This window comes from Pseudophryne corroboree (assembly GCF_028390025.1).
Source record: "Pseudophryne corroboree isolate aPseCor3 chromosome 3 unlocalized genomic scaffold, aPseCor3.hap2 SUPER_3_unloc_1, whole genome shotgun sequence".
Taxonomy (NCBI): Eukaryota; Metazoa; Chordata; class Amphibia; order Anura; family Myobatrachidae; genus Pseudophryne; species Pseudophryne corroboree.
The window spans coordinates 1490460-1514550 of record NW_026967493.1 but is presented as its reverse complement, the minus strand read 5'-3'; the positions used below and the strand labels follow the sequence as shown (position 1 = coordinate 1514550).

The window sequence follows — 24091 nt, the reverse complement described above, 5'->3', positions numbered from 1 at the left end:
GATTGGCCAAGAGGGACTTGGTAACCGGAACTTCAAGAGATGCTCACAGAGGACTAATGGCCTCGGGAGCTAAGAAGGGATTTGCTTTCAGCAAGTACCATGTCTGTTCCAAGAGGAACCGTGGCATCGGCCTTTAAGAAAGGACCTGCTCCAGCAGGGACCTTGTCTGTTCCAAGACTTACCGCGACTGCGTTTGACGGCATGGCGGTTTGAACGCCGGATCCTAAGGGAAAAGGCATTCCGGAAGAGGTCATACCTACCCTGGTCAAAGCCAGGAAGGAGGTGACCGCACAACGTTATCACCACATGTGGTAAAAATATGTTGCGTGGGTGAGGCCAGGAAGGCCCCACGAAAAAATTTCAACTAGGTCGATTTCTGCACTTCCTGCAAACAGGAGTGTCTATGAGCCTCAAATTGGGGTCCATTAAGGTTCAAGTTTCGGCCCTATAGATTTTCTTCCAGAAAGAATTGGCTTCAGTTCCTGAAGTCCAGACGTTTGTCAAGGGAGTATTGCATATACAGCCCTTGTGTGCCTCCAGTGGCACCGTGGGATCTCAACGTAGTGTTGGGATTCCTCAAATCATATTGGTTTGAACCACTCAAATCTGTGGATTTGAAATATCTCACATGGAAAGTGACCATGCTGTTGGCCCTGGCCTCGGCCAGGCGATTGTCAAAATTGGCAGCTTTGTCTTACAAAAGCCCATATTTGATTTTCCACTCGGACAGGGCGGAACTGCGGACTCGTCCCCAGTTTCTTCCTAAGGTGGTGTCAGCGTTTCACCTGAAACAACCTATTGTGGTGCCTGCGGCTACTAGGGACTTGGAGGACTCCAAGTTGCTAGACGTTGTCAGGGCCCTGAAAATATATATATATATATAATTCCAGGACGGCTGGAGTCAGAAAGTCTGACTTGCTGTTTATATTGTAGGCACCCAAAAAGCTGGGTGCTCCTGCTTCTAAGCAGACTATTGCTCGTTGGATTTGTAGTACAATTCAGCTTACACATTCTGTGGCAGGCCTGCCACAGCCAAAATCTGTAAATGCCCATTCCACAAGGAAGGTGGGCTCATCTTGGGCGGCTGCCCGAGGGGTCTCGGCTTTACAACTTTGCCGAGCAGCTACTTGGTCAGGGGCAAACACGTTTGCTAAATTCTACAAATTTGATACCCTGGCTGAGGAGGACCTGGAGTTCTCTCATTCGGTGCTGCAGAGTCATCCGCACTCTCCCGCCCGTTTGGGAGCTTTGGTATAATCCCCATGGTCCTGACGGAGTCCCCAGCATCCACTAGGACGTTAGAGAAAATAAGATTTTACTTACCGATAAATCTATTTCTCATAGTCCGTAGTGGATGCTGGGCGCCCATCCCAAGTGCGGATTGTCTGCATTACTTGTACATAGTTATTGTTACAAAAAAATCGGGTTATTATTGTTGTGAGCCATCTTTTTTAGAGGCTACTTCATTGTTATCATACTGTTAACTGGGTTAAAATCACAAGTTGTACGGTGTGATTGGTGTGGCTGGTATGAGTCTTACCCGGGATTCAAGATCCTTCCTTATTGTGTACGCTCGTCCGGGCACAGTACCTAACTGAGGCTTGGAGGAGGGTCATAGGGGGAGGAGCCAGTACACACCATGTGATCCTAAAAGCTTGCTTTTGTGCCCTGTCTCCTGCGGAGCCGCTATTCCCCATGGTCCTGACGAAGTCCCCAGCATCCACTACGGACTATGAGAAATAGATTTATCGCTAAGTAAAATCTTATTTTTTTAACCAAGGGTGAGATACATACCAGCTCACACCACAACACACCATACAACATGGCATTTAACTAAAACCAGCTAACAGCATGAACCAAAGAATCAGCAACAGGCTGATCGAAACCAAAAACACAACCTTTGTGTAACAAAAGCAATAACTATGGACAAGTACTGCAGATAGAGTCCGCACTGAGACGGGCGCCCAGCATCCTCTACGGACTAAGAGAAAAGGATTTACCGGTAGGTATTAAAATCCTATTTTCTCCTTCGTCCTAGAGGATGCTGGGGACACCAAAAGGACCATGGGGTTTATACCAAAGCTCCAGACCAGGCGGGAGAGTGCGGATGACTCTGCAGCACCGATTGAGCAAACAAGAGGTCCTCATCAGCCAGGGTATCAAACTTGTAGATTTTTGCAAAAGTGTTTGAATCCGACCAAGTAGCTGCTCGGCAAAGTTGTAGCGCCGAGACTCCCCGGGCAGCCGCCCAAGATGAGCCCACCTTCCTTGTAGAATGGGCCTTTACTGATTTCGGTAACGGCAATCCAGCCGTAAAATGAGCATGCTGAATTGCATTACAGATCCAGCGTGCAATAGTCTGCTTAGAAGCAGGAGCCCCAATCTTGTTGGAAGCATACAGGACAAACAGAACTTCCGTTTTCCTAACACAAGCCATCCTGGCTACATAAATTTTCAAAGCTATGACCACATCGAGAGACTTTGAATCAGCCAAGGCTTCAGTAGCCACAGGTACCACAGTAGGTTGGTTCATGTGAAACGAAGAAACCACCTTTGGCAGAAATTGTTGACAAATTCTCAACTCCGCTCTATCCTTGTGGAAAATCAAATAGGGGCTTTTATGAGACAAAGCCGCCAATTCCAACACCCGCCTTGCGGACGCCAAGGCCAATAGTATGACCACTTTCCAAATGAGAAATTTCAACACAACCGTTTGTAAAGGTTCAAACCAATGTGACATAAGGAACTGTAACACCACGTTAAGGTCCCATGGTGCCACTGGGGGCACAAATGGAGGTTGGATGTGCAGCACGCCTTTCACAAAACTCTGTACTTCTGGAAGCGAGGCCAATTCTCTTTGAAATAATATTGATAAGGCCGAAATCTGCACTTTAATGGAGCCTAACTTCAGGCCCGCATCCACACCTGCTTGTAAAAAATGGAGAAACTGACCCAGCTGAAATTCTTCCGTAGGAGCCTTGTTGGATTCACACCAAGACTCATATTTTCTACAAATACGGTGGTAATGCTTCGCCGTTACCTCCTTTCTAGCTTTCAGTAGAGTGGGGTGACCTCACGGGGAATACCCTTTCGAGCTAGGATTTTGCATTCAACCGCCACGCCGTCAAACGCAACCGCGGTAAGTCTTGGAACACGCACGGCCCTTGTTGTAAGAGATCCTCTCTTAGAGGAAGAGGCCAGGGATCTTCTATGAATAATTCCTGAAGATTCGGATACCAGGCCCTCCGTGGCCAATCTGGAACAACGAGTATCGCCTGAACCCTTGTTCTTCTTATGATCCGCATCACCTTTGGGATGAGTGGAAGTGGAGGGAACACATAGACCGACAGATACACCCACGGTGTCACTAGGGCGTCCACTGCTACTGATTGACGGTCCCTCAACCTGGAACAATATGTCTGAAGTTTCTTGTTGAGGCGAGATGCCATCATGTCTATTTGAGGAATTCCCCAACGACTTGTCACTTCTGCAAAGACCTCTTGACGAAGACTCCACTCTCCTGGATGGAGATCATGCCTGCTGAGGAAGTCTGCTTCCCAGTTGTCCACGCCTGGAATGAAGACCGCCGACAGAGCGCTTGCCTGTTTTTCTGCCCAGCGAAGAACTTTTGTGGCCTCTGCCATCGTGGCTCTGCTCCTGTAGAAGGCCCTTAATTCCAGAATGTTTATGTGCAGACAAGCTTCCTGGCTTGACCATTTTCCCTGGAAATTTTGTCCCTGTGTGACTGCTCCCCAACCTCGGAGACTTGCATCCGTGGTTACTAGGATCCAATCTTGGATCCCGAACCTGCGTCCCCCTAGAAGGTGAGAACTTTGGAGACACCACCGGAGAGAAATCCTGGCCCTGGGAGATAGGCTTATCTTCCGGTGCATGTGTAGGTGAGACCCGGACCAGTTGTCCAACAGGTCCCACTGAAAAACCCTGGTATGGAAACTGCCAAACGGGATGGCCTCGTAGGCCACCACCATCTTCCCCAGCACTCGAGTGCATTGATGAATCGACACTCTTGCCGGTTTCAGAATCCCCTTGACCATGTTCTGTATTTCCAGAGCTTTTTCCATCGGGAAAAAAATTCTCTGCAGTTCCGTGTCCAAAATCATGCCCAAGAACGACAGCCGTGTTGCCGGAATCAACTGTGACTTTGGCAATTTTAGGAGCCAACCATGTTGTTGCAGAACTGACAGTGAGAGCGTAACGTTTTTTAATAACTGCTCCAGAGATCTCGCCTTTATCAGGAGATCGTCCAAGTTCGGGATAATTGTAACACCCTGCTTGCGCAGGAGCACCATAATTTCCGCCCTTACTTTGGTGAAAATCCTCGGGGCCGTGGAAAGACCAAACGGCAACGTCTGAAATTGGCAATGACAGTCCTGTACAGCAAAACTCAGGTAAGCCTGATGTGGAGGATATATGGGGACATGTAGGTAAGCATCCTTTATGTCGACTGACACCATAAAATCCCCCCCTTCCAGACTGGAGATCACTGCTCGGAGAGATTCCATCTTGAATTTGAATCTTTTCAAATATAGATTGAGGGATTTTAAGTTCAGAATCGGTCTGACCGAGCCATCTGGCTTCGGGACCACGAACAGGCTTGAATAAAACCCTTCTCCCCGTTGTGACGGGGGTACCGTGACAATGACATGCTGTTGACACAGCTTTTGTATTGCAGCGCACACTACTTCTCTTTCCGGAAGAGAAGCTGGCAAGGCCGATTTGAAAAATCGGTTGGGTGGCATGTCTAGTTTGTATCCTTGGGCCACAATTTATTAGACCGAAAGGACTGCATCTGATACTGAGGCGTTTTCTTTTGCTGTGGAGGGACAAAAGGTAGAAAATGAACGTTATGGTAAGAACTTACCGTTGATAACGTGATTTCTCTTATGTCCACAGGTATCCTCAGGATAACATTGGGATATTGTCGAGCGACAGCGAAAATGGCACCAGCACGGTCACAAGCTTTCTGGCCTCCCAGGATGCATTGGGGCCTCCACTATATAGTCCCGCCCACTGACTCAGTCAGATCAGTTCTTTCCACAGCGATTTTAGGCAGGAACATTAGGTAGAGACCTGTACAGGCGATAAGAACACACATGCACACCCTTCCATACAAGAAGGAAGAGATTTAGTGATTGTCTAGATCCTCAAATCAGATGCGTCAGGGTGGGATCCCTGTGGATACCTGTGGACATAAAAGAAATCACGTTATCAACGGTAAGTTCTTACCATAACGTTCATTTCTCTGGCTGGGTCCACAGGATTATCCACAGGATAACATTGGGATTCCCAAAGCCATTTTAGTGGTGGGGACTCTCCTGATTGCACAGGAGGACCTTTCGCCCGAAGTCTGCGTCATGAGAGGCAAAAGTATCCAAGGCATAATGTCTGATGAATGTGTTTATGGAAGACCATGTGGCTGCCCTACATATCTGTTCTGCTGAAGCACCCTGTTGTGCTGCCCAAGAAGGACTTACCTTACGTGTAGAGTGTGCAGAGACATTAGCCGGAATAGGGAGATCTGCATGAGAATAAGCTTCAGATATTACCATTCGGAGCCATCTCGCCAGCGTCTGTTTACTAGCAGGCCATCCTTTTCTATGGAATCCGTAGAGGATGAAGAGGGAATCTGTTTTCCTGATGGCACTAGTAAGATCTATGTAGATTTTTAAAGCCCGGACCACGTCCAGCGACGCTTGTCCCACAGATAGTCCCGATACCTGAAAGGCTGGGACTACAATCTCTTCATTCAGGTGAAACTTTGATACCACCTTTGGAAGATAACTAGATCTCGTTCTGAGAACTGCTCTGTCTGGAAAAAAACCTTAGGAAAGGAGACTTACAAGATAATGCTCCTAAATCTGACACCCTTCTGGCTGACGCCATTGCCAGTAAAAAAAGAACTTTAACCGTTAACCACTTAAGATCTGTTCTCTCAAGTGGTTCAAACAGAGGACCCTGGAGAAATTTAAGAACCAAATTCAAATCCCAGGGAGCTGCAGGAGGAACAATTGGAGGTTGAATATGTACTACTCCTTGGAAAAACGTACGTATATCCTGTAGGTCAGCAATCTTCTGCTGGAACCATACTGTCAACGCTGAGACTTGCACCCTCAAGGAAGCAACTTTCAACCCTTTATCCAATCCTGCCTGCAGGAAATCCCAAATCCTAGCTACTTTAAAAGATCTCGGATTGTAATTTTTTCCAGTACACCAATGAATATAGGCTTGCCATATTCTATGATACACACGAGTCGAAGAAGGCTTTCTTGCTCTAAGCATGGTTTGGATTACTTGTTTGGAAAATCCTTTAGCCTCTAAGATAGAGGTTTCAGCAGCCACGCCGTCAAAGATAGACGGTCCAGATGACTGTGACAACAAGGACCCTGCATTAACAGATCTGAACGTTAAGGGAGCAGTATCGGTGCTTCCATGGAAATTCTCAACAGATCTGTGTACCAATGCCTTCTTGGCCAAGCTGGAGCTATTAGAATGATTGCTCCTTTTGCCTGCTTTATCTTTCTCACTACTGTGGGTAACAGAGATATTGGAGGGAACAGATATGCCAGCTGAAACCTCCATTCTACTGACAGTGCGTCTACCAGGACCGCTCCTGGGTCCCTTGTTCTTGATCCGTACCTCGGAACTTTGTTGTTTAGACGAGACGCCATAAGGTCTATCTCCGGTAGACCCCATCTGTTCACCAGTGTCTCAAACACTTCTGGGTGTAGTGCCCATTCGGTTTCCTGAATGGTGTGCCGACTGAGAAAATCCGCTTCCCAATTTAGTACACCCGGGACAAATACTGCCGACAATGCCGGGAGATGGAGTTCTGCCCATTTTAGAATGGGGGTTACTTCCTCCATCAGACTCTTGCTGTGAGTTCCTCCTTGATGATTGAGGTATGCTACTGCCGTTGCATTGTCTGAGCGGATCTGGACTGGTCTTCCTTGTAGATTGTCCTTTGCCTGAACCAGAGCCAAGTAAATGGCTCTTATTTCTAACAGATTTATCAGCAGGCGACTTTCCCTTGCGGTCCATTTTCCTTGGAACCATAGGCTTCCGAGTACCGCCCCCCAGCCTTGCAGGCTGGCATGTCGTCAGGACTTGCCACTCTTTTATCCGAAAGGGTCTCCCCTTGTTTAAATGGTCTGTCTGTAGCCACCACGCTAGAGACCTTTTTACATTTACTGGAATCTTTATCATCTGTTTCTTTATCGTTTGATGATTTCCGTTCCATTTGGTCAAAATGAGATGCTGCAACGGTCTGGAGTGGAATTGCGCATATTCCACCATGTCGAACGTTGATACCATCAGACCCAACAGTCGCATTGCTGCATGGACTGACATTGTCTGGGCTTGCAACGCTTCCTGAGCCATGACCTGCACCTTGACTATCTTCTTCTCTGGTAAGAGAACTTTCTGTAGGTCTGAATCCAATATGGTCCCCAAATGAACCATCCGCTGTGACGGATTCAGGGACGACTTCTCCCAATTTATGAGCCACCCGTGTCTCTGTAAACAAACTATCGTCTGTTGGAGATGGCTCAACAGTAAATCTTGCGACTGTGCTAAGATTAACAGGTCGTCTAGGTATGGGAATATTCTTATCCCTTGTTTGCGCAGACAAGCTGCCATAACCACCATGATCTTGGTAAACACCCTGGGTGCTGTAGCTAGCCCGAAAGGCAGAGCTAGGAACTGGAAATGTTCCTGGAGGATGGCAAACCTGAGGTAACACTGTGCTATAGGCACATGTAGGTAAGCATCCCGTACATCCAGAGATACCATGTAGTCTCCCAGTTCCATAGCCAACATTATGGAGCGTAACGTCTCCATGTGGAACTTCGGGATCCATATGTAGTTGTTCAACATTTTTAGATTTAGAATTGGTCGATATGACCCATTTGGTTTCTGGATTAGAAATAGATTGGAGTAATACCCCTGTCCTTTTTGTGATGGAGGTACTGGGACAATCACACCTGACTGCAGTAATTTTTGGACTGCTTCTTGCAGGGCATTGGCCTTCGACTCTATACGAGACGGGCTGGTGCAAAAAAATCTTTGAGGAGGCTGCCTCCTGAATGGGAACCCATACCCCTGAGATACTACCTTCTGCACCCAGGCATCTGTTGTTGACTGTTTCCATATGTGTGCAAATTGCAGGAGTCGGCCCCCAACCCTGGAATCCTCCAGGCGGAGGCCCGTCTCTTCAGGCTGAGGGTTTCTGTTCAGGTTTGGAAGCTGGCTTCTTGCTAGCCCACTGCTTCATACCCCTGGATTTAAACTGGGGTTGCTTAGGCTCCTCTTTAGCTTTCGCTTTACTCTGCCAACGAAAAGAGCGAAATTTTAAACCCTTGGACTTAGGGTTATAAGCAGCCGGAAATCTGACCTTTTTCGATTCAGCCTCTGATTCTAGGATATCCGATTAAGGTTTTCCAAATAATATATTACCCACAAAAGGCAATGCTTCCAATTCCTTCTTGGATTCCGCATCTGCCTTCCAGGTCCGTAGCCAAACTGCTCTGCGAGCGACTACTGCCAAGGCTGAAGCTTTAGAAGCAACAGTGCCTACATCAATTGCTGCTTCTTCTAAATACTGGGCAGATTGTCTTAAACGGCAAAAACGATCCTCTTGCTCCCTAGTAGGAGAGGGGATGTCATTCTCTAGTTCCTTTATCCATTCGCCCATTGCCTTTGCTACCCAGGCCGAAGCCATAGCAGGTCTTACCATTGCTCCTACAAGAGAAAAAATATTTTTCAATAGGCTCTCTACCCTTCTGTCTGTGATATCATTCAAAGAGGTAGATGACAGTGGTAAAGCATATTTGTGCACGAGTCGCAGAACATGTGCATCTACTTTTGGAGGAACTTCTCTCTTCGAACAATCCCCAGCAGGAAATGGATAATAAGAATCCCATCTCTTAGGAATCTTATACTTTTTACTGGGCGCTGCCCAAGACTCATCCATCATTTCCATAAACTCATCTGACGCTGAAAATTCAGCTTTCACTGACTTTGTTCGTTTGAATACAGGTGCTTTTGCTTTTAACGCTGTCTTGGCTGGTTCTTCCAGAGAAAGCACAGCCTTCACTGCATTAATAAGTTCAGCTACATCTTCTGAACTAAAGCTCTGCGACTGATCATCATACGGAGTTGAATCTATTGTTTCCGCATCATCATCCGATGTATCATCTTGTGTTGTCTGCCATACAGACGTATCTGTCTTAGTCTTACCTGCCCCTTGGTTGCTTGTAGAGGCTACTGGAACCAAACCATAGGAAGGGAGCTGCATGTATGGGTTCATAGTGTAACCTAACCCTTGAGGTGGCGCTACCGAAGCTAACCTGTCCGCTATTGAAGACAGAGTCTTTGCGAACATATTCCATGGTGGCTCTACTGGAGGTTGAACTAACTCCTGTTTTTTACTTCGCTGAAAAGCGAAACAGTTTGCACACAAACCCTCATAAGTGACCAATTGATTCAAATCAATTACCCCTGCCTTACAAGATAAGCATGTAGGGTTATAGGAGTGCTTGGTAAATTCTCCTCATCACTTTTGCCGCTCATAGACATGGTATCAACCTGTTATCGACTACACACTTTGTGACTGAAAAACACCCTATATGTCAGTATATAGAGGTGAGATCAATCTGACCACAGTGCACCTGATTTGAGGGTCAGAACAGGGCTGACATTACACAGAAAAGTCAGCACACATACTAGCAGTCAGTCACATGTTAAAGCATTAGACATTGTCATATGAGAATACAACCTCCATAATAACTTATACATAAGTAGGAAAATTGTACTTCTGTTTTAACTGGTTCTATTTTCAACATAACATGCAGAAAACACAGTAATATACAGGTCTCATATGCAATAGGTACTAAAAATTAACAATGTATACTAAAAAGTAGAAGGAATTTTTAGTACTGTATACCCTGCCTCCAGAGAGCGGGATACAGGGAGACTCACCACACTTCCATATCCAAGCAAATACGCTCGTAAGACGCTGAGTGGATTCAGACGCTACTGGTGTACACTGCTGCTCTTGGTAACTGATAACGGACACGGACGCTCACCAACGGACACGGACGCTGAGCGACTTCCACGTGTATGCAGACGCTAAAGGCCTGCGACTCGGTCTGGGCGGGTTTATATCCAGTGTACACAACCGCAGCGTCTAAGCTGCGACCGAGTACCCTCGTGGTAGCGTCTGAGACGGAAGTGAGGTCATTCAGTTCATGAAACGAGAGACACGCGGGAACTGGCCATGAACTCGGAGGAGGGGCGGCCAAGAGAGCGTCTGAATCCCCCTGTTGACAAACTCCCAGGATCGCGGCCTCTACCTAGTCCTGGCGCCTATGATCCCCGGAGCGTAGCGCTGTCACACTCGAGATGTTCGGCGCATCAACACACTGTTTGTAGTCTCCACCAAATCAGTGTAGCTGTGTCCTGACCCCTCTAGTAAGAGGAAGTCCATAGACTCACCGTCTCCCCATGCTCCGGCCACAGCCTGGTTACGTCTGCTAGACCTGCTAGAACATCCGACACAGACGCCCGTCGAGACAGCACTGTACCGCGGAGGTAAGCATTGTTGCGACCCGGTGGGGAGTTGTTGGAGCGACTCTTTCTAATATGCGTTTAAGACGCTGTTAAGAGAAGTCGCTCTAAAAAACATTATAGTAAGTCAATAAAAATAAAGTAATGAAAACTTGAGGCTGCTTTCACAGCAGCCCTGTGACCATGCGGCTTCCTGCCGCATCAAGCAAAAAACTGATCTGACTCAGTCAGTGGGCGGGACTATATAGTGGAGGCCCCAATGCATCCTGGGAGGCCAGAAAGCTCGTGACCGTGTTGGTGCCATTTTCGCTGTCGCTCGACAATATCCCAATGTTATCCTGTGGATAATCCTGTGGACCCAGCCAGAGAAAGATGACTTACCCGCGGTAGCTCTAGATACCAGTTCCGCGAGGCCTTCGCCAAACAAAACGCCACCTTTGTAGGGCAGATCCTCCATAGCCTTCTTAGAGTCAGCACCACCATTCCATTGATGAGTCCACAACGCTCTCCTACCCGAGATTGCCATGGCATTGGCCCTTGATCCCAAGAGGCCAATATCTCTCACAGCCTCCGTTAGATAGGCTGCAGCGTCCCTGATATGACCCAGCATCAAAAGCACGCTATCTCTATCCAGGGTGTCCATTTCAGATGACAAGTTATCGGCCCACTTTTCAATAGTGCTACTCACCCATGCCGCTGCCACGGCAGGTCTGAGCAGCGTACCTGTAGTGACATAAACAAATTTCAAGGTAGTTTCCTGCTTACGATCCGCAGGATCCTTTAGGGCTGCCATGTCAGGGGACGGAAGCGCCACCTTCTTGGACAACCGTGCTAGAGCTTTGTCCACCGTGGGCGTCGACTCCCACTTTACCCTATCCTCAGAGGGAAACGGATATGCCATAGAAATTCCCTTGGGAATCAGCAACTTCTTGTCAGGAGTATCCCAAGCCTTTTCAAAAAGAGTGTTCAGGTCATGAGAGGGAGGAAACGTTACCTCAGGTTTCTTTCCTTTATACATACAGACCCTAGTATCAGGAACAGCAGGGTCTTCAGTGATATGTAACACGTCCTTAATTGCCACAATCATGTACTGAATGCTCTTAACCAGTTTAGGATTCAATTTGGCATCACTATAGTAGACACTGGAGTCCGAACCCGTGTCAGCTATCTGGGTAAACGTACGTTTCTGTGACCCTGAGGGGGTCTGAGTTTGTGACAAAACATCTTCCATGGATTGTCTCCATGCTTGGTTCTGTCTAATCTCTTATGCAACGAAGCCACACTTGCATTTAAGACACTCCACATATCTACCCAATCAGCAGTCGGCGGTGCCGACAGAGTCACTCCCACATTCTGTTCTGCCCCCACACCAGCCTCCTCCTGGGAAGAGCATTCAGCCTCAGACATGTCGACACATGCGTACCGACACCCACCATCACACTGGGCTATAAGGAACAGACCCACAGTAAGGCCCTTCAGAGAGACAGAGAGGGAGTTTGCCAGCTCACACCCAGCGCCTCACCCGGTCTGAAGGAATTAAATAATGCCCCAGACCTGTAAGCGCCTTTATACCAAGTAATCAACACCAAATTTTCGTGCCCCCCCCTCCTGTTTTTGCACCCTGTTACTTGTGACAGAAGTGAAGGGCCAGGACCAGCGTCTCTGCAGCTTGCTGTGAAGAGGAAAAATGACGCTAAGAGCTGGAAGGACGAAGCCCCGCCCCCTAAATGGCGTGCTTGTGTCCCGCTTATTTTTATACTGGCGGGGGTCTGTATCCTGTATACCTCTGTGCCAGATCTTAAAAGAGGTTTTATTGCTGCCCCCTGCACCCGTGTAGTGTCGTTTGTGAGCGGGAGCAATGGCGCGCAGCGTGACTGCTGCGCGGTACCTCCGAGACTGATGTCTTCTGCCGCCTTCACTGAAGTCTTCTTTGCTTCGGTTACTCACCCGGCTTTTTTCTTCTGGCTCTGTGAGGGGGATGACGGCGCAGCTCCGGGAACGAGCAGCTAGGCTATACCAAGTGATCAGACCCTCTGGAGCTAATGGTGTCCAGTAGCCTAAGAAGCAGAGCCTTTAACTCACAGAAGTAGGTCTGCTTCTCTCCCCTCAGTCCCATGAAGCAGAGAGCCTGTTGCCAGCAGGTCTCCCTGAAAACTATAAACCTAACAGAAAGTCTTTTCTAGAGAAACTCTGTAGAGCTCCCCTAGTGTGTGTCCAGTCTCTCTGGGCACAGAATCTAACTGAGGTCTGGAGGAGGGGCATAGAGGGTGGAGCCAGGTCACACCAATTTAAAGTCTTAAAGTGCCCATGTCTCCTGCGGATCCCGTCTATACCCCATGGTCCCTTTGGAGTCCCCAGCATCCTCTAGGACGAAGGAGAAATACATATTACTCATTAGTTTGTACTGACAGATGAGGGTGTAGTATAAGAGATTGCTGTAGTGACTGAGCAAGAAGAATATGTGACTCTTTTCTGTAATAAGTGTTTATTACTCACCTGTGCTGATATCTGTAGGGATTTCCTCCTCCTTACACTGCTGATAACCCCTCACATACGTCTCTTCTTCTCTCTATATATCTTCTGCCTTTATATCAGTCACATACGTCTCTTCTTCTCCCTCTATATCTTCTGCCTTCATATCAGTCACATACGTCTCTTCTTCTCCCTCTATATCTTCTGCCTTTATATCAGTCACATACGTCTCTTCTTCTCCCTCTATATCTTCTGCCTTTATATCAGTCACATACGTCTCTTCTTCTCCCTCTATATCTTCTGCCTTTATATCAATCACATACGTCTCTTCTTCTCCCTCTATATCTTCTGCCTTTATATCAGTCTCATATTTCTCTTCTTCTCCCTCTATATCTTCTGCCTTTATATCAATCACATACGTCTCTTCTTCTCCCTCTGTATCTTCTGCCTTTATATCAGTCACATACGTCTCTTCTTCTCCCTCTATATCATCTGCTTTTATATCAGTCACATACGTCTCTTCTTCTCCCTCTATATCTTCTATTTTAATATCAGACAGAAATTCTACCTAAAAAAAAAAAAAAAGAACACTATAATGACATTTGCATACAGATTAAACTGAGGTGAAACAGTATAATATCAGTGTATAAGACGCACAGGTCCTCTACAGATCATATAGTGATGGTCACTTTGGTATATTGGAGAGACCCTAAATCCTACCTACCTGACCCTCCTGTGGGATCCTGTGACTCTCCCCTGTACAATCCTGGGAATACAGAGGACGGGGACATCTCTCTGGGGTATATCTGTTACTGGGCCCATCTGTAGGAGACACACAGTGACTGAGTACATTGTATACAGTATATGTGATTATCAGGTGATGTGTGTTTATAGGGGTCCCCCATACCTGCTCTCCCCTGTTGAATACATGACAGTCTCCTCTTACCCAGTGATGTGAGGGGCCGGTGATTCTCCATCATCACGTCCTTGTACAGACCCTTCTGTTCTTCTATATACTCCCCCCTCCTGCATGGAGACATAGACAGTGACATCCTGACACCTGACACACCCAATGACACAGTCATCACCCAGAGACATCCCCCGGTGTTACTGTATAATGTCCCATTCCCAGCAGTCACCTCTCCAGTCACCACCCGGACACGTCCCCTGGTGTTACTGTATAATGTCACATTCCCGGCAGTCACCACCCGGACACGTCCCCTGGTGTTACTGTATAATGCCCCATTCCCAGCAGTCACCACTCCAGTCACATCCCCCGGTGTTACTGTATAATGTCACATTCCCAGCAGTCACCTCTCCGATCACATCCCCCGGTGTTACTTTATAATGTCCCATTCCCAGCAGTCACCTCTCCTGTCACATCTGCTGATGTTACAGTATAATATCCCATTCCCAGCAGTCACCTCTCCGGTCACATCCCCCGGTGTTACTGTATAATGTCCCATTCCCAGTAGTCACCTCTCCGGTCACATCCCCCGGTGTTACTGTATAATGCCCCATTCCCAGCAGTCACATCCCCCGGTGTTACTGTGTAATGCCCCATTCCCAGCAGTCACCTCTCCAGTCACATCCCCCGGTGTTACTGTATAATGCCCCATTCCCAGCAGTCACCTCTCCAGTCACATCCCCCGGTGTTACTGTATAATGCCCCATTCCCAGCAGTCACCTCTCCAGTCACATCCCCCGGTGTTACTGTATAATGCCCCATTCCCAGCAGTCACCTCTCCAGTCACATCCCCCGGTGTTACTGTATAATGCCCCATTCCCAGCAGTCACCTCTCCAGTCACATCCCCCGGTGTTACTGTACAATACCCCATTCCCAGCAGTCACCTCTCCAGTCACATCCCCCGGTGTTACTGTATAATGCCCCATTCCCAGCAGTCACCTCTCCAGTCACATCCCCCGGTGTTACTGTATAATGTCCCATTCCCAGCAGTCACCTCTCAAGTCACATCCCGTGGTGTTACTGTATAATGCCCCATTCCCAGCAGTCACCTCTCAAGTCACATCCCGTGGTGTTACTGTATAATGCCCCATTCCCAGCAGTCACCTCTCCGGTCACATCCCCCGGTGTTACAGTATAGTGTCCCATTCCCAGCAGTCACCTCTCCTGTCACATCCGCTGGTGTTACTGTATAATGTCCCATTCCCAGCAGTCACCTCTCCAGTCACCACCCGGACACGTCCCCTGGTGTTACTGTATGATGTCACATTCCCGGCAGTCACCACCCGGACACGTCCCCTGGTGTTACTGTATAATGCCCCATTCCCAGCAGTCACCATTCCAGTCACATCCCCCGGTGTTTCTGTATAATGTCACATTCCCAGCAGTCACCTCTCCGGTCACATCCCCCGGTGTTACTGTATAATGTCCCATTCCCAGTAGTCACCTCTCCGGTCACATCCCCCGGTGTTACTGTATAATGCCCCATTCCCAGCAGTCACATCCCCCGGTGTTACTGTATAATGCCCCATTCCCAGCAGTCACCTCTCCAGTCACATCCCCCGGTGTTACTGTATAATACCCCATTCCCAGCAGTCACCTCTCCAGTCACATCCCCCGGTGTTACTGTATAATGCCCCATTCCCAGCAGTCACCTCTCCAGTCACATCCCCCGGTGTTACTGTATAATGTCCCATTCCCAGCAGTCACCTCTCAAGTCACATCCCGTGGTGTTACTGTATAATGCCCCATTCCCAGCAGTCACCTCTCAAGTCACATCCCGTGGTGTTACTGTATAATGCCCCATTCCCAGCAGTCACCTCTCCGGTCACATCCCCCGGTGTTACAGTATAGTGTCCCATTCCCAGCAGTCACCTCTCCTGTCACATCCGCTGGTGTTACTGTATAATGTCCCATTCCCAGCAGTCACCTCTCCTGTCACATCCCCCTGTGTTACTGTATAATGTCCCATTCCCAGCCATCACCTCTCCGGTCACATCCCCCGGTGTTACTGTATAATGTCCCATTCCCAGCAGTCACCTCTCCGGTCACATCCCCCGGTGTTACTGTATAAGGGGGGTAATTCCAAGTTGATCGCAGCAGGAAAATTTTTAGCAGTTGGGCAAAACCATGTGCACTGCACGGGGGGCAGATATAACATGTGCAGAGAGAGTTAGATTTGGGTGGGGTGTGTTCAATCTGCAATCTAAATTGCAGTGTAAAAATAAAGCAGCCAGTATTTACCCTGCACAAAAATAAAATAACCCACCCAAATCTAACTCTCTCTGCACATGTTATATCTGCCTCCTCTGCAGTGCACACGGTTTTGCCCAACTGCTAAAAAATTTCCTGCTGCGATCAACTTGGAATTACCCCCAATGTCCCATTGCCAGCAGTCACCTCTCCGCTCACATTCCCCCGGTGTTACTTTATAATGTCCCATTCCCGGCAGTCGCCTCTCGAGTCACATCCCCTGGTGTTACTGTATAATGCCTCATTCCCAGAAGTCACCTCTCCGGTCACATCCCCCGATGTTACTGTATAGTGTCCCATTTCCAGCAGTCACCTCTCCGGTCACATTCCCCGGTGTTACTGTATAATGTATTATTCCCAGCAGTCATCTCTCCAGTCACATCCCATGGTGTTACTGTATAATGTCCCATTCCCAGCAGTCACCTCTCCTGTCACATCCGCTGGTGTAACTGTATAATGTCCCTTTCCCAGTAGTCACCTCTCCGGTCACAGCCACCGGTGTTACTGTATAATGTCCCATTCCCAGCAATCACATCCCCGGTGTTACTGTATAATGCCCCATTCCCAGCAGTCACCTCTCCGGTCACATCCCCTGGTGTTACTGTATAGTGTCCCATTCCCAGCAGTCACCTCTCCTGTCACATCCCCCGGTGTTACTGTATAATGTCCCATTCCCAGCAGTCATTTCTCCAGTCACATCCCGTGGTGTTACTATATAATGCCCCATTCCCAACAGTCACCTATCCTGTCACATCCCCGGTGTTACTGTACAATGTCCCATTCCCAGCAGTCACCTCTCCTGTCACATCCGCTGGTGTTACTGTATAATGTCCCATTGCCAGCAGTCACCTCTCCTGTCACATCCCCCGGTGTTACTGTATAATGTCCCATTCCCAGCAGTCACCTCTCCTGTCACATCCCCCGGTGTTACTGTATAATGTCCCATTCCCAGCAGTCACCTCTCTTGTCACATCAGCTGGTGTAACTGTATAATGTCCCATTCCCAGCAGTCACCTCTACTGTCACATCCGCTGGTGTTACTGTATAATGTCCCATTTTCAGCAGTCACCGCTCCATACACATCCCCCGATGTTACTGTATAATGTTCCATTCCCAGCAGTCACCTCTCCTGTCATATCCCCCGGTGAAACTGTATAATGTCCCATTCCCAGCAGTCACCTCTACTGTCACATCCCCCGGTGTTACTGTATAATGTCCCATTCCCAGCAGTCACCTCTACTGTCACATCCCCGGTGTTGTTGTATAATGTCACATTCCCAGCAGTCACCTCTCGAGTCACATCCCCCGGTGTTACTGTATAATGCCCCATTCCCAGCAATCACCTCTCCAGTCACATCCCCCGGTGTTACTGTATAGTGTCCCATTCCCAGCAGTCACATCCCCTGGTGTTACTGTATAATGCCCCATTCCCAGCAGTCACCTCTCCAGTCACCCCCCCCCCGGTGTTACTGTATAACGTCCCATTTCCAGCAGTCACCTCTCCGGTCACATCCCCCGGTGTTACTGTATAATGTCCCATTCCCAGCAGTCACCTCTCCGGTCACATCCCCCGGTGTTACTGTATAATGTCCCATTCCCAGCAGTCACCTATCCGGTCACATCCCCCAGTGTTACTGTATAATGTCCCATTCCCAGCAGTCACCTCTCCAGACACATCCCCCGGTGTTACTGTATAATGCCCCATTCACAGCAGTCACCTCTCCTGTCACATCCCCTGGTGTTACTGTATAATGTCCCATTCCCAGCAGTCACCTCTCCGGTCACATCTCCCGGTGTTACTGTATAATGTCCCATTCCCAGCAGTCACCTCTCCGGTCACATCCCCCGGTGTTACTGTATAATGTCCCATTCCCAGCAGTCACCTCTCCGGTCACATCCCCCGGTGTTACTGTATAATGTCCCATTCCCAGCAGTCATCTCTCCAGTCACATCCCCCGGTGTTACTGTATAATGTCCCATTCCCAGCAGTCATCTCTCCAGTCATCTCCCGTGGTGTTACTGTATAATGTCCCATTCCCAGCAGTCACCTCTCCCGTCACATCCCCCGGTGTTACTGTATAATGTCCCATTCCCAGCAGTCACCTCTCCAGTGTTACTGTATAATGTCCCATTCCCAGCAGTCACCTCTCCGGTCACATCCCCCGGTGTTACTGTATAATGTCCCATTCTCAGCAGTCACCTCTCCGGTCACATCCCCCGGTGTTACTGTATAATGTCCCATTCCCAGCAGTCACCTCTCCAGTCACATCCCCCGGTGTTACTGTATAATGTCCCATTCCCAGCAGTCACCTCTCCTGTCACATCCGCTGGCGTTACTGTATAATGTCCCACTGCCAACAGTCACCTCTCCATACACATCCCCTGGTGTTACTGTATAATGTCCCATTCCCAGCAGTCACCTCTCCTGTCACATCCGCTGGTGTTACTGTATAATGTCCCATTTCCAGCAGTCACCTCTCCGGTCACATCCCCCGGTGTTACTGTATAATATCCCATTCCCAGCAGTCATCTCTCCAGTCATATCCTGTGGTGTTACTGTATAGTGTCCCATTCCCAGCAGTCACCTCTCCAGTGTTACTGTATAATGTCCCATTCCCAGCAGTCACCTCTCCTGTCACATCCCCCGGTGTTACTGTATAATGTCCCATTCCCAGCAGTCACCTCTCCGGTCACATCCGCTGGCGTTACTGTATAATGTCCCACTGCCAGCAGTCACCTCTCCATACACATCCCCCGGTGTTACTGTATAATGTCCCAGTCCCAGCCGTCACCTCTACTGTCACATCCCCCGGCGTTACTGTATAATGTCCCATTCCCAGCAGTCACCTCTACTGTCACATCCCCCGGTGTTACTGTATAATGTCCCATTCCCAGCAGTCACCTCTCCAGACACATCCCCCCGGTGTTACTGTATAATGTCCCATTCCCAGCAGTCACCTCTCCAGTCACATCCCCCGGTGTTACTGTATAATGTCCCATTCCCAGCAGTCACCTCTCCAGTCACATCCCCAGGTGTTACTGTATAATGCCCCATTCCCAGCAGTCACCTCTTCGGTCACATCCTCCGGTGTTACTGTATAATGTCCCATTCCCAGCAGTCACCTCTCCGGTCACATCCCCCGGTGTTACTGTATAATGTCCCATTCCCAGCAGTCACCTCTCCAGTCACATCCCCAGGTGTTACTGTATAATGTCCCATTCCCAGCAGTCACCTCTCCAGTGTTACTGTATAATGTCCCATTCCCAGCAGTCACCTCTCCGGTCACATCCCCCGGTGTTACTGTATAATGTCCCATTCCCAGCAGTCACCTCTCCGGTCACATCCCCCGGTGTTACTGTATAATGTCCCATTCCCAGCAGTCACCTCTCCGGTCACATCCCCAGGTGTTACTGTATAATGTCCCATTCCCAGCAATCACTTCTCCAGTCACATCCCCCGGTGTTACTGTATAGTGTCCCATTCCCAGCAGTCACCTCTCCAGTGTTACTGTATAATGTCCCATTCCCAGCAGTCACCTATCCGGTCACATCCCCCGGTGTTATTGTATAATGTCCCATTCCCAGCAGTCACCTCTCCGGTCACATCCCCCGGTGTTACTGTATAATGTCCCATTCCCAGCAGTCACCTCTCCGGTCACATCCCCCGGTGTTACTGTATAATGTCCCATTCCCAGCAGTCACCTCTCCAGTCACATCCCCAGGTGTTACTGTATAATGTCCCATTCCCAGCAATCACTTCTCCAGTCACATCCCCCGGTGTTACTGTATAGTGTCCCATTCCCAGCAGTCACCTCTCCAGTGTTACTGTATAATGTCCCATTCCCAGCAGTCACCTATCCGGTCACATCCCCCGGTGTTACTGTATAGTGTCCCATTCCCAGCAGTCACCTCTCCAGTGTTACTGTATATTGTCCCATTCCCAGCAGTCACCTCTCCAGTCACATCCCCTGGTGTTACTGTATAATGCCCCATTCCCAGCAGTCACCTCTCCGGTCAGCAGCTGAATGATCTTGCTGGTGAGTATAAGGACAATCTTGCCTGTGATGAGAATCTGACTAATCCTCCTGACACACAGGGATGACTCCCATGTATCTCACATTCATGCCCGTAAGACTTCTCCACATGTGCCTCAGACCGCACCCTTAAATGCCCATTATACTTCACCTGATGCCAGTAAGATTGTGGCATACTGGAATGTTAGGAGACAAGATATATTGGAAAGTTCCAAAAGCCATTTAATTCTTATCAGTGAGTGGGGGAGTTTTATGGCCCCAAAACCAGTTCTGGCAGACCCTGCAACATCTAGGGAGTTAGGACAGGAAGTGCAGGAGGATTTTATCAAAAGGAACAAAGCACAGGACAGTTCAGTGTGAGCTGAGGACTGAAATGGAGGGCACAGGCTAGTGTCCAGGAGAAACGCAGTCTGGGGACTGTGGAACAAGCATCTATAACTCCACAGTCCCTGGCATTATGGAACAGCATGTAGGTGCTGCTAGGAAGAGCAAGAGATATCCAGATTTGCAGTGTGAGAGCAGCTACAGCATGAACAATCAGTGGAAGAAACAAAGGGGATCCCCACCTTCAGGGGTACCCCAGAAGCAGGATGGGAGGTGTGAGTCTGCGGGAGAGGACGAGCTGGGTGAGTGGTAGGAACCACGTTTGGCGGAAGGCCCCCAGTAACGTGTCCATGAGAGATCCCGTTTAGATAGAGCCCCTAGCGAATGGGGGAGAGCACACTGAAATCAATCTCAGTTTGCGGAAGCTGCACTACTGATTCCCAGAGACTGCGCTGGTATGTACTGTACTGTAATGCTGCCACATCACTGTAAATGCTGTTATTGCCAGTGAAGCAAATGAAAGGAGATGTAACCTGATGTAACCCATATGAATATTGTGCTGGAGAGAAGAAAAATAAGTTAAATGTTACTGTCGTGATAACCCTGTCTGAACTGTGAATAAACTGCTTGCTTATGTGATGACACGGCCTGGCGTGACAATGCTTTTTAATATGACTGATGGATCTGCTGCTGCCCGGCTATCACAAGATCACTAGCTATGCCCCATCATACATCTCTATATGCCAAGTACAAGACTATGAGACCTTCCCTCACCCACTGCCCATCAGACAACCCCCAGATGCCACTTATCCCCCCGTTAGACCTTCTCCATCTTCCTATCAAACTTCCCCTCCATATGGGCACCGGAGCTTCCCACATGCTGCTTACACGCTAGGCAGAGCCGGCCCTAACCAATATGATGCCCTAGGCAAGATTTTGGCTGGTGCCCCCTAGCACCACCACTGGTTCTGTCTTTGACCTTGCACCTCTTTCCCAGCACCATCACCCCTCACCCATAGCAGTCCTTGTACCCCCTATATTTTAAATAGGAACAGTTCACACATTTGACGCACAGCCCAAAAAGGGGCATCTTCTTGCTGGGAAGGGGCATGGCCACACAATAGTAACCCCAATTTCAATTACGCCACACAGTACTACAACTTTATTCACATTTTATCTTGCAATAGTGTCCATAATTCATATTACATCCCACAGTAGTATCACTTTACCTTATAAACGTTACTCCTCACAGTAAAGCCCCTTATTCACATTACATCACAATGAATTGCTCCTTATTCACATTACACCACACCTTATTGCTCTTTATTCACATTAGACGACACAGTAGTGCCCTTTCTATATGCAACGCCACATAGTAGAGCACCTTATACACATAATGCCACACATTAGTAATGCATTTATACACAATTCCACACAGTAATGCCACTTACACATATGAGACACATTAATGTCCTTATAAACATAATGCACCTTACACATTATGACAACCTTTGTTAATGCCCTTTTACAATTAATGTCCCTTACATATATGCCGCACATTATGAATGCCCTTATACACATAATGACACACATAGTGCCCCCTACACATTTGCTGCACATTATTAGTGCCCCTATACACATAATGACACACATACAGTAGTACCCTGTTACACATATGCCGCGCATTATTAATGCCCTTATACACATAATGACACACATAGTGGCCCTTTACACATAGGTTGCACATTATTAATGCATTTTTACATGACACACATAATGCTCCTTACACATATTCTGAACACTACTGCACAACCAACCCACTCACATGCACACAGCACTCACACTGCCACTAACACTGTGACCTCTGCATGGATACAGACAGGGCCGGTGCTAGGGTGTTCAGCGCCCCCCTGCAAATTCTAAATTTGCGCCCTCACATATTTTTATAAAGGGACAGTGCGTGTCGAAAAAAGGGGTGTTGTCTCACAAGGAAGGGGTGTGGCCACACAATAGTACCCCCATTTCAAATGTAAACCTTCCCCAGTCTCCTACCCTTCTTACTGTACCTATTAATATAATGAGATTATTTTTATCCCACACAATAACCATACTACCTGGCCACTTTAATGATATCCCTCTGATACCCACATCAGTTGGTAAAAAAAACTAGGGGGCACCAATACTTTAAAAATAAGAATTTACTCACCGGTAATTCTATTTCTCGTAGTCCGTAGTGGATGCTGGGGACTCCGTAAGGACCATGGGGAATAGACGGGCTCCGCAGGAGACTGGGCACACTATAAGAAAGATTTGGTACTACCTGGTGTGCACTGGCTCCTCCCTCTATACCCCTCCTCCAGACCTCAGTTAGGATACTGTGCCCGGAAGAGCTGACACAATAAGGAAGGATTTTGAATCCCGGGTAAGACTCATACCAGCCACACCAATCACACCGTATAACTCGTGATATTAAACCCAGTTAACAGTATGAAATATAACTGAGCCTCACAACAGATGGCTCAACAATAACCCTTTAGTTAGGCAGTAACTATATACAAGTATTGCAGACAATCCGCACTTGGGATGGGCGCCCAGCATCCACTACGGACTACGAGAAATAGAATTACCGGTGAGTAAATTCTTATTTTCTCTGACGTCCTAGTGGATGCTGGGGACTCCGTAAGGACCATGGGGATTATACCAAAGCTCCCAAACGGGCGGGAGAGTGCGGATGACTGCAGCACCGAATGAGAGAACTCAAGGTCCTCCTCAGCCAGGGTATCAAATTTGTAGAATTTAGCAAACGTGTTTGCCCCTGACCAAGTTGCAGCTCGGCAAAGTTGTAAAGCCGAGACCCCTCGGGCAGCCGCCCAAGATGAGCCCACCTTCCTCGTGGAATGGGCTTTCACTGATTTAGGATGCGGCAATCCAGCCGCAGAATGCGCCAGCTGAATTGTGCTACAAATCCAGCGAGCAATAGTCTGCTTAGAAGCAGGAGCACCTATTTTGTTGGGTGCATACAGGATAAAAGGAGAGTCAGTTTTCCTGACTCCAGCCGTCCTGGAAACAAAGTTTCAAGGCCCTGACTACGTCCAGTAACTTGGAATCCTCCAAGTCCCTTGTAGCCGCAGGCACCACAATAGGTTGGTTCAAGTGAAAAGCTGATACCACCTTAGGGAGAAACTGGGGACGAGTCCTCATATGGAAAATCAGATAAGGGCTTTTACATGACAAAGCCGCCAATTCTGACACACGCCTGGCCGAAGCCAAGGCCAATAACATGACCACTTTCCACGTGAGATATTTCAGATCCACGGTTTTAAGTGGTTCAAACCAATGTGATTTTAGGAAACTCAACACCACATTGAGATCCCAAGGTGCCACAGGAGGCACAAAAGGGGGCTGAATATGAAGCACTCCCTTTACAAAAGTCTGAACTTCAGGCAGTGAAGCCAGTTC

General features: G+C 48.3%; 1 protein-coding gene across 1 annotated transcript in view; it reads right to left on the bottom strand.

Moving 5' to 3' along the window:
- The window catches only part of LOC134983120 (gastrula zinc finger protein XlCGF26.1-like), a 38047-nt gene extending 24878 nt beyond the window's left edge, over positions 1–13169 (bottom strand). Inside the window, exon 1 of the mRNA XM_063948849.1 lies at positions 13081–13169. The gene's annotated coding sequence lies outside the window, so the exon portion shown is untranslated. The remainder of the gene's footprint in view (positions 1–13080) is intronic.
- Positions 13170–24091: the final 10922 nt, after the last annotated feature.